At 44.3% G+C, this 17,145-nt stretch overlaps 1 protein-coding gene across 4 annotated transcripts in view; it reads right to left on the reverse strand.

Moving 5' to 3' along the window:
• EPB41L4A (erythrocyte membrane protein band 4.1 like 4A) overlaps nucleotides 1-17,145 on the reverse strand; it is a 782,364-nt gene that overhangs the window by 465,713 nt on the left and 299,506 nt on the right. The gene's annotated exons all lie outside the window — the stretch shown is intronic.

Here is a 17,145-nt window from a genome sequence, read left to right on the forward strand (position 1 = left end):
TGAATTATTAAACTCACAAGGACCAAAGGTAATCTGAGCAAACTAACCTATGGGAAAACTGATCAGGTGTACAAAGATATTAAGCCTGAACCTTGTCAGTAACTGACAGTGATAAACAAGAATCACCCATCTCAGATATGGTTCAGTTGAGGGTACTGTTTTTATTAAACAGTAAGCATGGGCAACCGATTTCTGTAGTTCATTGTTTTCCCTTAGTGCAGCGGCACAGATGGTAAAATTATGTTTGACCCACTCGGAATCTGCTTTGGTGATCTTTCAGGTCAAAGATATAAATCCAAGCGACCCAGCCTGGTAAATTCAGATTTTAAGCAGCCAAGCCAGGGAATCGCCCTTACATTAACCAGGGTAAGACAGTCCCAAATGATTACTCTGTTTAGGGTTAACTCGCTTTTGTGCCACACCAACATCCACCATGGCACAGGTTTTCATACAATGGTGTCTGAGATGTATTTGAATCTTGTTCCTCATGGACGGCAAAAGTTGAGGTGCTTTGCTGGACTGCCAGTAAATGTTTTAAAAATGTTGTATATTTTTATAAATTTAAAATATATTTTTTAAATTAAATTTGCATTTGACAGAAAATATCAAATTTCTACAATTTTGAAACCAATTTACAAAAATTATTAAAAAAATACAAAATAAAAAATTACATTTCTAAATATTGTTTTTATGAAGAAGTTTGCAATTTTTAAAAATATTTTATTATACCATTTATGTATAGCTTGATTAAAAAAATGTTTGCTAAATATTTTTTTTTAAACTATTTAAAAAATCCAATTTATAAATTTGCAAACTTTCGAAATTAACAGTATTTTCATTTAAAAATATACATATTTAAAAAAAATCTTACCCACCCTTATTCTCAAAAACCCAATCTCCCACTGCTGAAAAACAAATATTTACCAATTATTTATATTTATTAATACAACTAAATAAACAATTTTGAGACATTTCATAACTAAAGATTTAGCTTACTAAAACACCAATTAAAAAAAATAAACAGATACAAAAAAACACAATATAGTAAATGACATACTAATTGACACATTAAAACAATAGTACATATAAGGATATTTTCAACATCGATATTTTTAACAATATTAAAAACAACACTAAAAACAATATTTTTACCTTTAATATTACTGCTTACTACATTTTTGATGTCTCGATATTCTTGACATAATATTTTTGTATAACAATTTTTTTTCTCGATATTCTATCCAAACATCTTTGATTACATCCTCTGGAACTTCATTCAGAAACTATTCCTATACCCTTGATTTGTTGGGGGCCATGCAATTGCCAAAAGAAATTACAGTGGTCAAATATACTGTTGATAAGGCTGGAAAAGAAATGGTCACACTTGGAAATAAATATGTGGGCCAGATAGTGATATAACGTGCACTTAAGAATGAAGCTATGAGATCAAATGAGGAAATTACGATTGAAGATATAGAACAAAATTAATCAAATGATAATTCCAATGAAGGCGCAAAAAATTTAAATAATTTGTTGTTGAATCCAAAACAGACTTCCATGAGTGAATTGAGGGATATCCAAGAGGACGTGCCAGAGGATGAGAAAGGAAGGTGGGAAATGCTCAGTTTCAAAAAAATCTACCAAGATGTGTATATCACTCTTGAGTATAAATATAACCTACCTGATTCAATTTTTAATTCCAATGCTAGATATTTGCATACTCAGTCCCATGTGGGGAGGGATACTATGTCCAGAACTTTTTTTTTACAACTGTTTTTATTTATTTATCCTTTGGTTTTAACATACAAACAAAGAAACCGTGGCTACACGATACATCCTGGATGTCTGACATTAACAGTTGGTGTAAGGCAGAAAGTATAGCATTGATGTCCTTAAAAGAGTGCATTAAGTTAGATACAGTTTTCACACAGTTATAGATAATGAGGGTCATACATGGATCATCTATGCCCATCAACATTATGTCAGGCATAACAGTTTAAGACTCTCTCCCCGATCTCCCCGTTAACAAATCTTCCTCGTCTAATCCATAGTAGTCTATCCATGGTGCCCAGATCTTTCAAAATTTTCGCAGGCATTCCCTTGCTTTGTATGTTTTTTCCGCCACCATACATAAATCCATGCAAGTTCTCCATTCCTTAAGTGTAGGGAGTTGGTGGACGCCCCAGTATCGGGCCATATCCCTCTTATCTACCACTAGCCCCAGATTAGCCAACGTGAGTTTGGTACGTGGTAGGTCTACCTCTGTAGGGATTCCCAACAGAACATACCGGGCCTCCAATTCAATTTAGGCTTCCAGTGTGTTGCTAAGTTCCCTCAGTATCTTAGTCCAATATGTTTTAATCTGGCTGCACTCCAACAGGGTGTGTATAAATGTGCTGCGTTCTGTGTGGCATCTGAGACATTCCGAGGTGTCTGCTCTCCCAATGCTGTGTAATCTGGCTCTGTCAAAGTAAGTCCTATGTCTGGCATGTTATTAATTAGTGTTCTGTATGTCAGCGAGATAGCCTTGGTAGGCACCTCCTCCTGCAAAAGTCTGCCCTCTAGAGGGGAATATTCCGGCAGTGTTGCAGCATCCAGCCCCTCCGCCTGCCAAGCATGGCGCATTCTAAGGTAGGCATAGGTTTGGGTGTTGTGTAACTGATATGTAGTTTGAAGTTTGCTGAATGGCACCAGAGTGCCTTTCTCCATGACAACTCTCAATTTGGAGATCCCGATCAAATCCTACTGTCTAAAGCCTCTCAGCTTTCCGATCTCAGACAGTCTCGCTCCTTTCCATAATGGGGTCTCTCTCGTAGGTTTCATGGCCCACTTCATTTGCTTTTCAGCACTTTTCCATGCTTCCAACACCCTCTGAGTGGCCGGTAGGAGTCGACTACTACCCTTCCCTCCATAGATATAGTGTAGCTGTGTGTGGTCCCGGTACTGGAGTCTTTCCAGCATATATGTAGGATAAACCCTTGCGACGTGGTTCCATTTGTTAACTACCATGAGGTGGGACGCTCTGTAGCAGGCTCCAATATCTGGTAATGTTAACCCCCCATTATATGGGTTCCGCTACAGGGTTTGCAACGCTATTCTTGGATGCGCCGCTACCCTTAGAAGTAGGCGTAACTCATTGCTGGGCGTCGCAAAAAATAGTCTCTGGTATTTTACAAAAGGTGTTTTGCAACACATAAAGTAACTGGGGGAGTGTGACCATTTTGTACATGGTGGAGTTTCCTCCATCTCAAGATATCTTCCTGAAAATGCAAGAGGACTCATTTGATTTTGTGCTCTAGACTGATTGCTACGTCAGTGGTGATATAGAGCACAAGGTATGTGAACCCGCCTGACGACATTCGTAGGCAGCTTGGGTAATCCCAGGGTTCTATAATGCCTCCCACTGGGGATATGATGGATTTGCTCCAGTTAATCCTGTACCCTGCATGACGGCCATAATCTTAAAATATTTGTAAGATTTTGGGGAGTGTCTCGGCCGGGTCTGTAACGTATAATTAAATATCGGCGGCATACAGGGATATGCGTTCCTCCTCTAAAAGGTGCAACCCATCCATGAAACCGCCCAACCCTTAATAGGATCCAACCATAGATGCCAGTGGTTCCAGTATCAGAGCAAACAGTAATGGAGACAAGGGACATCCTTGCCTAGTACCCCTCTGAACAGGCCAGCTCGTTGATGTCGCCCTGTTAACTCGGACTTTAGCCTCTGGTGCAGTATAAAGAAGTGTCAACCACTCCAGAAACACTGGACCAAGACCAAATGTTTCCAGAATGTGTCTCATAAAATGCCAGTGTACTGTATTGAATGTCTTTTTGGTGTCAAGTGAGAGGAGAAAGTGTGGGCTATCTCGGTTCTTGACAGTATCCATCCAGTTGGCCAGCCTTTGGAAGTTAAAATGTGTGGCTAGCTTAGGCATAAAGCCTGATTGGTCTCTATGTATCAGGGGGGTAATAACCGCCAGGAGGCGCTTCGCCAGAATGGTGGCCAATATCTTTGTTTCAATATTGAGCAGTGTGATGGGTCTATAGGACCCACACTCCTCTGGAGGTTTCCCTGCTTTGTGGATCATCACCTCTGTTGCTGTTAGAAGGTCACTTGGAAGTATCCCTTCCTCTTTCGATGCCCAGAACATTCCAGGAGCTTCCCTGCCCTGCCTCCTGTCTCGTACAGCCGGTGTTGGGTGGCCAGCTGGCGAGCCTTCCTCTCTTGAGTCACCAACGCCTGATATTCCCTTTTCGTTATTTCTATTTGGCGAAGGGTAAGGCTATTTACTGTGGGTGTTCCGCTGCATTCCAAACTTAACAGTTTACATTTTAAGGCCTCTATCTCTTGAGTTTCTTTCCATATTTTATGGGCAATTATATTTTGTGTTCTATCTCTAATTACTGCTTTGAATACCTCTCATAAGGTAACCGCCGACTGCACTGAGCCTTAATTTTCTCTAAAGTATAGTTCTGAATCTACACGGATTTCTTTAGCCCCCACCCTGTCTTGCAAGGCCCATGGGCTTAGTCTCCAGTTCCCTCCTTTGTCCCTGCTTCTTCCTACCACTGTTAATAAATGCGGCAAATGGTCCGAAATGCCCCTAGCCCGACACTCCACACAGTCTACATTCTCGATCTCCCCTGCTGGAGCAAAGAAGTAATCCAACCTAGAGAACACTCTGTGGGCCACTGAGAAATAGGAATAAGCATGGACGTCTTGCTGGTGTTGTCGCCATAGATCAGTCAGCCCAAGGACGTCTTGGAATCTTGCCAAATGTGTAGGCCCATGTGTCCCGGAGTGTATTTGTAATCGGTCGAGAGAGGGGTCAATCACGTTATTGAATAATATGTGTGTCGGGTTCTGACTTTACTAGTATCTTAGCCAGCTTGTCTAGTGTACTTGGCTGCAATCGTGGGGGAGCATAGACACTAACAAGTAGAAGTTTATTACGATCCCATGTCCCCCGTACTGCCACGTATGTCTCCCCAGTGTTTGGTGACACAGAAGGGAGGTGACTTCTTGATGAGGGTCACCACTCCCCTAGAGCCCTTGGTAAAACCTGCATATGCAAGCGTGGTGTATTGCCCTCTCTCTAGAAAAGAGCACTTGGAGCCGTCAGATATGTCTCTTGCTAAAAGACTATATAATGCCTAAGTCTCTTAAGATAATTAGATACAGATCCTCATTTGATTTTGTTCCCTAACCCATTAACATTCAATGTCATTACTATGTACCTATCCTCTGGCATTGTAAGGAGTTCAGTGTGCCGTCCCACTTCCAGCTCTCTTTAGCAGCCCTTTCATTAATACCCATTCCCATCCCGTTCCCGGTATCAATTCAAACTAATTTAAGAAAACAGTTCCCCTCCCTCTGCGATGAACTTGTCCTATCACAGTTCATGGTGCCCAACTTGCCCCCCACCCTACACTCTTTCGTTAACCATACCACCCCCCAATTCATCAACATGAAAACTATGGAGCAGGTAAACCACCAAGAGGTCTGTAACCCTGCCCCCCACCCCACCTCAATTAACTATACAGTTACGTAGTATAGAATCAGAATATTCTTCCCCTTATCGGGCCAAAGGTCTAAAAAGTCTACTAGTCCCAGTGACTGTCTTACTGTCTTCCAGTGGCCGTCTGGCCCTGACATCTCAGTCCTCGTCACCGTTGCTGGGTTGCTGTTGAACACTTGCTTCTATCAGGATTGAGTCTGGAGCTTACAGCCGCTGGATGCTCTTGAGGAGTGGATGTTCAGTGTCTGCATCTGCTGAGTCTTCTCTCTCTGATATTTCCTTGTTGACATATTCAATGGATCTCCGAAGAGTCTGTGATTCGTGTCCTCGTGCCGTGTCGTCTTCTGAGTCCAATATTTGTGGCCTGCCCTCTCTGGGCCTCAGAGGTCTTATTGGCGTTCCCGCGGTGGCTCTACGAATCTACAACACCCGCCTCTTGCGTTTCTCTCTAGGTCGTTCCTGGCTCGGTCCCAGCCTCTTATCTGCATGGAGGTCTTTTGCTTGGGACGCTCTACGCCCAAACGAGAGTCGTTCTTCAATACATGCCCATGCTTCCTCTGTGGTCTGGAAAAATTGTGTGGTGCCCTGAAAGATGAGTTTAAGCTTGGCTGGGAATAATAGCATATATTGAATCCCAAGTGTTCGGAGTTTCGCCTTCATTGGGTCAAAGGTTTGTCTCTGCTTTTGCACATCACGTGGATAGTCTGGGAATACTATTACTCGTGTGTTTTCATATTTAATTTCTCCTTTTTGCCGCAGCTCACGAAGTATTAGGTCCCGATCTTGAAAATTCAGGAAGTGGGCTATTAAGGGGCGAGGGGGGCTGCCGGTGGTGTACGGATATTTGGCATCCGGTGTGCAGTCTCTATAATGAAGCATGCCGAGAACTGTGTGTTTGGAAGAGCATCTTTTAAGAAGGTCAGAAGGAACTGGCCTGGGTCCGCTCGTTCTGTGCCTTCCGGAATACAGATAGATCGGAGGTTATTCCTGTGGGCCCTATTTCCTGGTCATCTATTCTCCAGGCCATTTCTTTCATTGAGACTAACAATCCTGTCACGTCTTTACGTACAGTATGAGAGGTATCTTCCATTTCTGAGATGCGGTGTTCCGCTTCAGTGAGTCTCTCAGAGACTTTTCTCAGGTCGTGACGCAGCAATGTTACCTCCGAGCGGACCTCCGCCATCTTCCCCTCCAAGCTCACGGAATGCGTGAAACGCCTGCAATATAGTTGCATTTTCTGAGAGATGTAATACCTCCCTCAGCCCCTGTTGTCATGGGGAGCACTTTAGCGAACCGATCCAGCTTCCCCTGCTTCGTTGTTTTGGGCTCCTTATCCTTCGCCATCTTTAGCAATTCAGTGCTAGTTTGTAGACAGGCCCTCAGTCACTATGGGAAGCAGCTGTCTGTCAGCCAGTTGGCCTGCAGACCTCCAGGAGAGGGGATACTCTTCTTGGTAACACTCAGTCATGGGGGGGTGACACAACTCTACGTGCTAGTGATGTCCTTTAGCCCTTCTCACAGGGCTGAGTTGAGACCCAGTCAGGGCGGGCTCCGTCTTCTCCTGGGAGCCTCAGACACTTACCCGGCCTCTCTCTCACTTCACTGCAGACCACTCCAGGGAAGCCTCCAACCAAGAGTGGTGTATGTTTTTTTTAATTTTTATTTATTTTAATTTTATTTTTTTATTATATTTATATGACTTGATCAGGTAAATACTCTCAACCACAGAAGCCGCATCAATGCTTCCCTCAAAGCTCTCATAGCACCCGCTTGGCCTCTTTAAAAGTTACGCCTTGGGTTCGAATTCAGGCCCATAGACCAGCGCCATCAAGGCTGTCTGGTCCGATAGATGTTACCGTAATGTCCTCCCACCGGTACTCCCCATGAGGCGCACAGAGGCCAGTGCTGACAGGAATTGCCCTCGCCTCTCACCTTCAGGGTGCACGGTGCGTACAAATGTTGATTAAGGGGGAGGGGAGGAATCCGGCCTCAAACCCCCTGGGCACCATGCAGTAATGGAGCTCGTCCAACTATATTGAACTCCACCGGTCGGGCAGCCTCTGTCCGCCTCCGCCACCTCCTGTGGAAGCACGCCTCAGGACAGACCAGCGTCCACCGGACCACTTCTCAGAGCCCTTATTGGGGCACAAGCCCACAACACTTAACTGTTGCTCCGAGCCGTTGCCCTCAGTCCAGGCCACCACCGGTGTCGAACACTGCCACTCCACCAACATCGTTTCTCATCCGGTCAAACCGCACCACTGCCGAGCAGCACCGACCTAACAGGTCGGACTTCCAATGTTCCTTGCCGCGGCCGTCGAGGGGCGTACTATGTTCTTACTGTCGGGCCCACACTTCCGCTGCGACACAGCCCTCCCACCATCTTCTTCTCCTTCCAGGCAACCGCCCAGACTCATCGCAGCCTCAGTCCGTCTCAACAATCCGCTCCGGCGGGGCACCATCTTGAACTGCGTCGCGCGGACTCCACTCCTGAGGGGCTTCTTTCTCGTCCGGGATCCGCAGTTACCTCCTCTCGGGGTACGGCTCGTCCTCAGTGATTAATCCGTTCACCACTTTATGTCCAGAACTTTTAATAAGCATTGGTCAAATTGTAAATTCAAAAGTATCGCAGGAAAGTTATGTCAGAGATGCCTCATTTGTCAGAGAAATGATCAGGGAAAGAAGACTTTATAATTCTTCTGAACCACATTGGCAAATCAGCGGACCCATTTACAAGACTTCAGGCAGATTTCATTGAGATGCCAGTTTACAATGGTCTTAAGTACTTTCTCATGATTGCATGCTTGTTCTTTAAGTGGGTCAATGCCCAGCCCACCTGGAGGTCAGACAGCATGACAGTTGGAAGCTTTTGTTGAGGTAGTTAATACCTCATTTTCGGATCATGGCTCATTTTGAGAGTAAAATTCCGAAATTGATTTGTACAGCTCTCCAGCTTGACCAAAGGTTCTATTGTAGTTTCTGTTCTCGATCATCCAGTATGGTGGAGAGGATGAATTGCACCATCAATAATAAGCTTACTATAGTGTGGACATGCAATAGTCTGAAGTGGCCAGATGCTCTTCTATTTGCCCTGAAGAGCCTTAGAAGTACCTCAGATAAAATATCTCTCACCTCATAAAGTTATAGTGGGTAGAGCAATGACATTGGCCTACATTCCTTCAGCTGCACTTGTTTCAATGACTGATAGCATCATACTAGATTACTGCAAAGGTCTGGCTCATATCTAGAAATCTGATTCTTATCAAGATAATTTTGCAACAGCATCAATAAAGGAAACTCTATGCTATCCCTTGAACCCAGCAAAAAGAACAATTGATGGACAGAATGCAGAACAATGTCATACATTCACCTCAGTACAGAGATCTGGGCCTAAATTCATCGTTTTCTTGCTCCCCATGCCATTCCAGTTTGAACACAGCCATATGCAAATCAGTCTTGACCCTGTGCCCAATGGGAACAGTCCAGCCCGAACTGCCAGGCCAGGTCCTCCCTGGATTGGGAACAAGCATTCTAGGACCGGTTCTGGGGTTTCACCCCTCATCAGCCAGGATAGCTTGAATCCAGTGGCACAGTGAGCCCGGGAACCTCTTTTCCCTGGCGACTGCAGTACGGCATTGGCGGTCCGGCCGCGCTAATTGTAATAGGGCGTCGGAAGACCGCCACTGCCGTGCTCCCATGAGTCTGGCGGTCTGAGGATCGCCAGACTCGTAATTTGGCCCTTATAAGACTAAACTAAATATGTGTGCCGTTTGAGTGAAAAGCAACGTGAATTTGTTATGGAATATAGTAAAAAGCGTTAGAGATATGTAAAGATGAGAAGAAGATAAGAGAAAATATTAAAATGGAGGAAGAATTTAGCTTTTTGAATTTGCATCCAAGATTGAAAATTTGAGTATGAAAGAAAGGGCGAGTGGTGAATAGTGCGTCATGGACCTACTGGAGTTAATACATTACAACGTGTGGGTGAGAGTGAGTGTGAATGAAGTTATGTTGTTAGTGGTCTAGAATTTATTATGCGTGTGATGAGATTGTTTATTTCAATCTTCATTGTAATTCAGTGGGATCATGATGTTTAGATTAAGGGCCTGATTAGGAGTTTGGCGGTCCGACCACCAAAAATGCCGCATCTGCCAGAAGACCACAGTGCTGGCGGTATACAGACTGCCGTATTATGAGTTTATCGTGGTGCCAGCGGTGTGGCTGTGGAGTTCTTATGGCGGTGGTGATTAGTTTTCCATATGTATTGATACATGTGTGAGCATTTTAACTGCATGTGTGTACTGATAATTTACATGAAGCAGTAAGATTATGGATCAGGCCAATACATGCATCCTGAGAGCTAAATAAGTTTCCTACATGGGCAGCTCCGTATGATGCTCTCCTGTATTTCCACACATCACTTGCAAAGTCTTTGATCAAAACCCCAAAGATATGTAAAAACACAAAGTTCAAATCACTTTAAACGTTTCACTTTTTCTTCCAGAGTTGCTTGATTTGTTCCTGAAAAGTCGTCAACCTTCTGACCGTTCTTGTAGAAATGGAATGTCAGCATGCACTTAATATCGCACTGTTGTGCAACGCCCTGGGCATCATCCACATCCACATCCACTTTTAGGAAGACAACCACCTACCCATTGAAAGAGTCTGGCCCATATGTGGACAGACCAGGCAATAGGGATATGGTACAAAAAAGACACCTGTATATTGCCACAAACAGGGTCGTAATCCTCTGGGTGAAGATGTTGCTGTGGGTGAAGATGTTGCAGAAGAAAGGGCTCCACAGTAAACTTTGATGGAAAGAACAGAAAAGGGCTGAGTACACACCCTAAATCCTTCTATTCCGCCAACTTGAATCCTCTGTACCGTCCTATAGCAGCTGCTTTTCTCTGACCATGACCCCAGCAAGCTGCGGTGTACTAGTGATGTCGGTGGTTCCACTGCAGTCTTCCCAATAGCAATCTGCCCAACTCATAATGCGGCGGTAGGACCGCGAAGCTCACAGCAGTCGAACGCAGGTACGCAGTTCACGGACTGTCAAGCTCGTAATAAGGCCCTTCGTATATCTTAGATCTATCATGCGAATGGAAAAAATTATGATGAGGGTTTGAAACTAATGAAACATGGTTTTGGGCAGATATTATTAGATAAATATTAGGAGCTATGATTCAATCTATAGCTGCGGCTATGAATGATGTGAAAATTAGAAGGTTGTATACGCTTGTGATTCAGGTCTTTGCAGTATTTTGAGGGTTAAAGAATGCTGTACCACCATACCAGATAAGAGTAGTGTTAATGAGTTAACGGGGAAACATGGCGGCTGTCGGCTAGAGCGGTCCGCACGCTCTGAGCAGCCTTCCGAGACCCTGCACGGCTGGTAACGGAGCTATGCCGTAGGTCACAATCTTACAGAATACTGTGACATTGGAGACTGCGTGGCTGTGATTTTCATCCAACTGAACCTCGACGGATTCCTGCGGATGTGTTTGCCTGCTTTACCTCCCCCCCTACCTCCGCCTTTCTCCCGTGCTGGAGGCGGCCAGCCGTGGAGCTTAGGCGCAGCCGCGCGGCCGCTGCTCGTGGGCTCCTCGGCGCAATTTCTGACGGTGGAAGAGGAGGTGGGACGAGAAAGAAGGATATTGCCCTGCCAGGATCTTTTTCTTCTCTGGCCGGTGAGAGGTCGGTGCCGGCTGCGGACGTTGAGGCGGCTGACTCAGATGATTCGGAGGACTCCTTCCCTTCTAGATGTAAGGTGACTGGGCCGGCCAGGGCTGGAACTAATACGGGTGGCAAAAGTAAAGAATTGTTTGTAAGGGATACAAGGAGTAAAACTATAAGGCGAGGCAAGGGGCGTAGGTCGGAGGGGAAAAAACTACAGGTCCCAGGGTGCACCACAGGGTTAGTTCAAATTGCAGGTCAGGAGTGCGAACTAAAGCTAAGTGAAGCTAAAGGTGCTGCTACAAAGGAGGAAAGTAAAGGTAAAGGCGCCAAGCAAAGAAAGACCAAAAATAAAACCCCAAAGATTCCTGGTGGTATAACACCATCGTTACGTTCCTTTTTTTAAAGCCCTGCCCCAAGTATTAGACATTTCACAAGGCATGGCAGCCTCCGGGGTAGAGGTTTTGCAACCGGACTTATCTATCTCTGCTTCTGTTTTGGTCTCCCCTTCTACCCTGTCTTCTGAACCGGCAGCGCCCTCAGTCCCCTTAGACGCCTCCATTCCCCCAGCTGTTTTACCAGTTGTACTGTCAGGCCCACAGGCATTCTCAGAGACTACAACTGTGGGGGATGCACCTACCCGACAAGATGAGCAGGCAGGCGAAAGGAGACAACTGGTGATATCACTGGAAAAAGAGATAATGGGGGATGGTGCAGAACGGAATCAAGGTGGCCTGGGAGTAGGCAATACACTCGAGGCTCTGGTTAGATCTATAACTGCGATGAGGGAGGAGATCAGATGTGATTTCGCAGTCTCTAAGGCCAATCAGAACGATATAAGAGCATCCTGTGAGGTGCTCGAACATAAAGTGGATGGCCTGTGTGAAAGGACTGAGATATTGGAAAGTTCTGTGGGTCTTCTGACAGCAAACTTAGAAACTGCCAGATCCAAAATACTAACATTGCAAAGAGATGGGGAGAGTATGCGGGAGCGGATCGAAATATTGGATAATTATTCCAGACGGAATAACATTCGACTCCTGAAGATCCCGGAAGGAAAGGAAGGCGCAAATCTCAAAAACTTTATAACTAAGCTATTAAAGGACTCCCTTAACCTCGAGGAAACAGTCGAAGACTTAGATAGGGATATCCAGCGAATACACCGGGATCCTTTTCGCCTGAATCCTGCAAGAAATAAACCTAGAAAGGTTTCAATAAACTTCCTGACATACTCACTCAATGATAAGATATTGAATCTCGCACTGAAAGCCAGAACGCTACAGGGCCTAGATTTCTCTTTTGAGATACGGTCTGATTTATCCAAAACTACTCTGGAAAGACAGTGGGAGTTGGGGCAGCGCATGGACAAGTTTAGGTCATTAGGCGCCACAGTTCAGATGGGATTTCCGGCATTCTTGCGTATTATGTACAACAATAAAATGCACAACATCCGTTCCCCATCGGATGCGGATGAGTTATTAGAGAACATTAGAGATCATGTCCAGGCCCAGAGTGCAAAATAACTCGGGTCCTGTTGGAATACCACAGCTACTCCTACATGTAAGATCTCCCAGTTTCTGTAACAATCAATTAAAAATTACTAAGCCTAATAGGGTATAAGGGATAAGCTAGGATCATGATAGAAATAATAACTTTAAAAAAAAATTAAAATAAAAAAAAGAACGTATAAAGGAATAAAATTATGAAAGAACAAACGGAATAAATGAACAAATAGAAGGGGTTTACATAAAAAAAAGGAAATATATAAGAAAGGGAAAAAAACCATAAAATATAATCACATGTGGTGTAGCAAAGAATGAAAACCCCCCCAAAAAAAGTAATAATACACATAAAATGATTGAGGAGCGGTAAAAAGGAAAATCAAAAGAGGGAAAAAAAATGAATAAATAAAGAATTTTATGCACTACATTATAAGGGTATCCCTGGGATATAATATATATATATATATATATATATATATATATATATATATATATATATATATATATATATATATATACACATATATATATATATATATATATATAGATATATATAGATATATATCCTAAGTCTCTTTTTTCTGCGTCCATCTCGGTAGGTACTTGTAGATTACTTCTTCTGAACACAGCAGCAGTGTGGGGTTGAGGTGCAAGGCTGTTGGTGGGCGTAAATCTGGCCAGACATCAGGTCAGAGTAAGTAGGGGTGGGTTTCCCAAGGAGGGGAGGGGTAGGGGAGGGAGATTAAAAATAGCAAAAATTCCTCATGAGTCTGCCTGGTTTTGTTTCTCAGCCTGTCCTTTTTTGATACCTGTTCAACACCAGATTCTTAAAATGTTAAGACTAGGATTTCGCCAGTGGGGGCTAAGAAGTGTGAAGGAGCAATGGTTAGGCACGACACCATGACATCCGTTCATTATATGTCCTGGAACGTCAATGGTCTGCGCGTGAGAAGTAGACAGGATCGTATTCTACAATATTTGAGAGACTCCCCCGCGCAGATCATAGTCCTCCAGGTGTCACATCTTATTAAAGCAGAGGCCACTGCTATACTTACAAAACAGAGATGCATTGACAAATTTTGCTCCACAGACCATAATGCGAACATCAGGGGGGTACTATTTATCTTCAAAAAATCTGTAAAGGCCCAAATTCTGTATTACAAAGAAGATCACACAGGGAGATGGCTGATACTGAGAGTCTCGCTGGACGGTCAGATTCGTATCTTGGTGGGCTACTATGGCCCCAACTCAGATGACCCATAACATTCCAGGATCCGGTGATCTGGATGGGGGATTTTAATATTGTGCTCAATTCTAGGCTAGACAAATCAGTAAATTCTAGAGCCTGTAGCTCTGCTAAGTCTAGGCAAACCCTTATTGCAATCATGACCCAGCTCGGCTTGGCAGATTTGTGGAGAGAAAGAGCTGGGAATAAAATGGGGGTGTCCTTCCGGAATAGCCGTTTCAAGCATAAATCTAGAATCGATTATGCCCTTTTTAGCTACTGCTTGAAGGACACTCTGACAACGATAGATTATCTCCTCTCCCATCTGTCGGACCATTCTGCTCTAATATTCACTTTGAGATCCGACAGCAAGATTAATTTTCCATCTTGGTCGTTTGACCGGACACTCTTGATTGAGGACGAACAAGTTAATTTCTTGGTAGCAGAGTCCTCTTTATTTTTTTAATTCAATCTTGACTCCTCAGCCTTAGCTGTAGTAGTCTGGGATGCATTTAATGCCTTTTTAAGAGGTCAGATTACTAGTAGAGCCTCCTATCGGCGGAAAAAATACAGGGAAACGACAGCTAGCTTGGAACAGGAAATGAAACTAATAGAGTTAAAAATCGGCCCGTCCTTAGGATCATCAGAGGAGCAGACGGAACTGGCTGAGTTAAAAGTACAATTGGAAAACATCCTACAAGAGAGGGTAAATAAAAGGTGGGAAGCGAGCAAGATTTCCCAATTTGAATTTTGAGAAGCCGCAGGGAGGGTACTGGCATGGAAAATAAAGTCTGACCAAGCCTCAAATACATCAGAAAAATTAGGGTAGACGGGGAGGCCACGTCAAGATCCTCTAATTTAGAGATTGGCAATGCCTTTTTTGAATTTTTCGAGGCGATCTACAGGGAAGATCTTCCCAAAGACCAAGTGGCTAGGGATAGATGGTTGGAAGCAATTACGCTCCCAACCCTCTCAACAGTACAGAGCAATAGTCTAGAGATGGAGATAACGGAGGCAGAGGTGAGGAAAGCAATTGGCCAAATAAAAATAGGAAAAGCGTCTGTCCCAGATGGTCTTCCGGGAGAAATAGCATTGGAGGATGCCATCGTCCCAGTGTTGACGGCTCTTTTCAATGGCATTCTAAGAGAAGGAGATTCACCCCCAAAATCATGGGGCAAGGCCACAATTGTCCTTATCCCGAAACCAGGGAAACCTCTCTCGGAATGTGGGTCTTATCGACCAATATCGTTGCTGAACAACGACTATAAAATCTTCACATCCATCATTTCGGCAAGATTGGGCAGTGTAATTGGCACCTTAGTCCACCAGGACCAGAAAGGCTTTATTAAGGGGCGACAATTATCAGACCTAACACACGACTTGGTAGGGGCTATAGACTTTGCCTCGGCCTTCTCCCTTCCACTGGCCACCCTCACCCTAGACGCAACAAAGGCATTTGATAGGGTTAATTGGCCCTATCTGTATGACGTATTAAAAAAGTTTAACTTTGGGGAGGGCTTCTGTAGAACCATAGTCCAGTTGTACGGAGCTCCTTCGGCTAGGCTGTTAATTAACGGGGTCTTGACAGAAGCCTTCGACATCACTAGAGGTACGAGGCAGGGCTGCCCGCTTTCCCCCCTCCTTTTTAACCTATATATTGAACCGTTTGCCCAGGTCCTGCGGGCGGAGGCTAATATTCCATCTTTTAAGTTTGGGGAATGGGAAAGACGGGTAGCATTATATGCCAATGACATCTCGGTTTTCACATCTGATCCAGTACTGTCATTTCCCATTGTCATCCAGCGGGCAGAGGAGTTTGGGCGTATCTCGGGGTACAACATCAATTCAAGTAAAACTGAAATTATGGCATGGAACATACCTGATGTACGGGTGGGTGTAAACATTTCAACTTCTATGCGTTACCTCGGGATACGAGTCACTCAAGAAGTGAGTAGTATTGGTCAAACCAACTTGGATAGAATATTTAATGAGAGTAAACGGCTTCTGAAATCTTGGACTCACCTGCCGCTTTCGATAATGGGTAGGGTAAGCCTGGTAAAGATGTGTATTCTCCCTAAGTTCACGTTTATTTTTCATGCCATTCCCCTAGCGTTTGACGTCAAAATGATTGATAAGTGCCAGCGAGAAATCAACTCCTTTATCTGGAAGTATAAAGCTACCAGACTCGCATGGAAAAAGTTGAGGAGGAGGAGAGAAAAGGGAGGTCTTGCCCTGCCTGACTTATTATACTACGCATGGGCTTTTCAGATGTCTCACTCTAGGATGCTCTTAAAAACACCATCTAACCTTCCCAGTGGGTCGATTTATAGAGCCATGTTAACCGGGGCAAATCTACCAGCGGATGGGTTTTTGATTAAGTTTGGGAGCCAGAATTTTTTTTTAAAATCAAACTTAAAATCTTACAGTCATGGGCTAATGCCTGGTTAACCATCAGAAAAAGATTGGGGCTGTCTTACTACTCTAACTTCGCCCCAATATGGGACTCGCCGGGTCTACCACTATGCTTAAGAGACAGCCTATCTTCCCCATTAGAGGACGCCGGGATTATAAGATGGGGTGAGCTATTGATGGAAGGATCGGTAATAGCCTGGGATGAGTTATATATTCACATTGGCCCGGGGCTCTCCAGATTTAAGTTCATCCAACTGGACAGCTGGGTGAGAACCCAGTGTCGCAAAGGTGTACAACTTGGGAAGGCAAGCAAATTGGAGCGGCAGTTAGTGGAACGATCTAGGGGAGGAAAAGAGGTAGCCCCACGGTACTGGCAGCTGTTGGAGGAAATTGATGGGGAGTTATCCCTCCCAGATGAGCTGTGGGGGGAAGCGACTGGCTTTCAGTGTGAGGAGGTATGGCTAAAATCTTTTGCCCTCCTCTACAAAATTGTGAAACCGTCATGGTTAAGACGAAACCATCTCTTCACAGTTCATCGTGCATATATCACTCAGTTGAAACTTTCCAAATTTCTCCCTGACAAAAAATGTAATAAATGCAATCTTATGGAAGCATCTGACATCCATATGTTCATGGAATGCCCTGACATCGGCCGGTTCTGGGAGGAAGTGAATTACACTTTAAATTCCATCCTAAATACATCACTGTCAATTACTTTGCCACTCATCATTTTCGGCCTGGAAGATAGTATCCTTGGCAAGGCTAGGTCCCTCCTTTTCCATGCCATTTTGTTGGCCAGAAGGCAAAT

The sequence above is a fragment of the Lissotriton helveticus genome, chromosome 2_1 (assembly GCF_964261635.1).
Source record: "Lissotriton helveticus chromosome 2_1, aLisHel1.1, whole genome shotgun sequence".
Classification (NCBI taxonomy): Eukaryota; Metazoa; Chordata; class Amphibia; order Caudata; family Salamandridae; genus Lissotriton; species Lissotriton helveticus.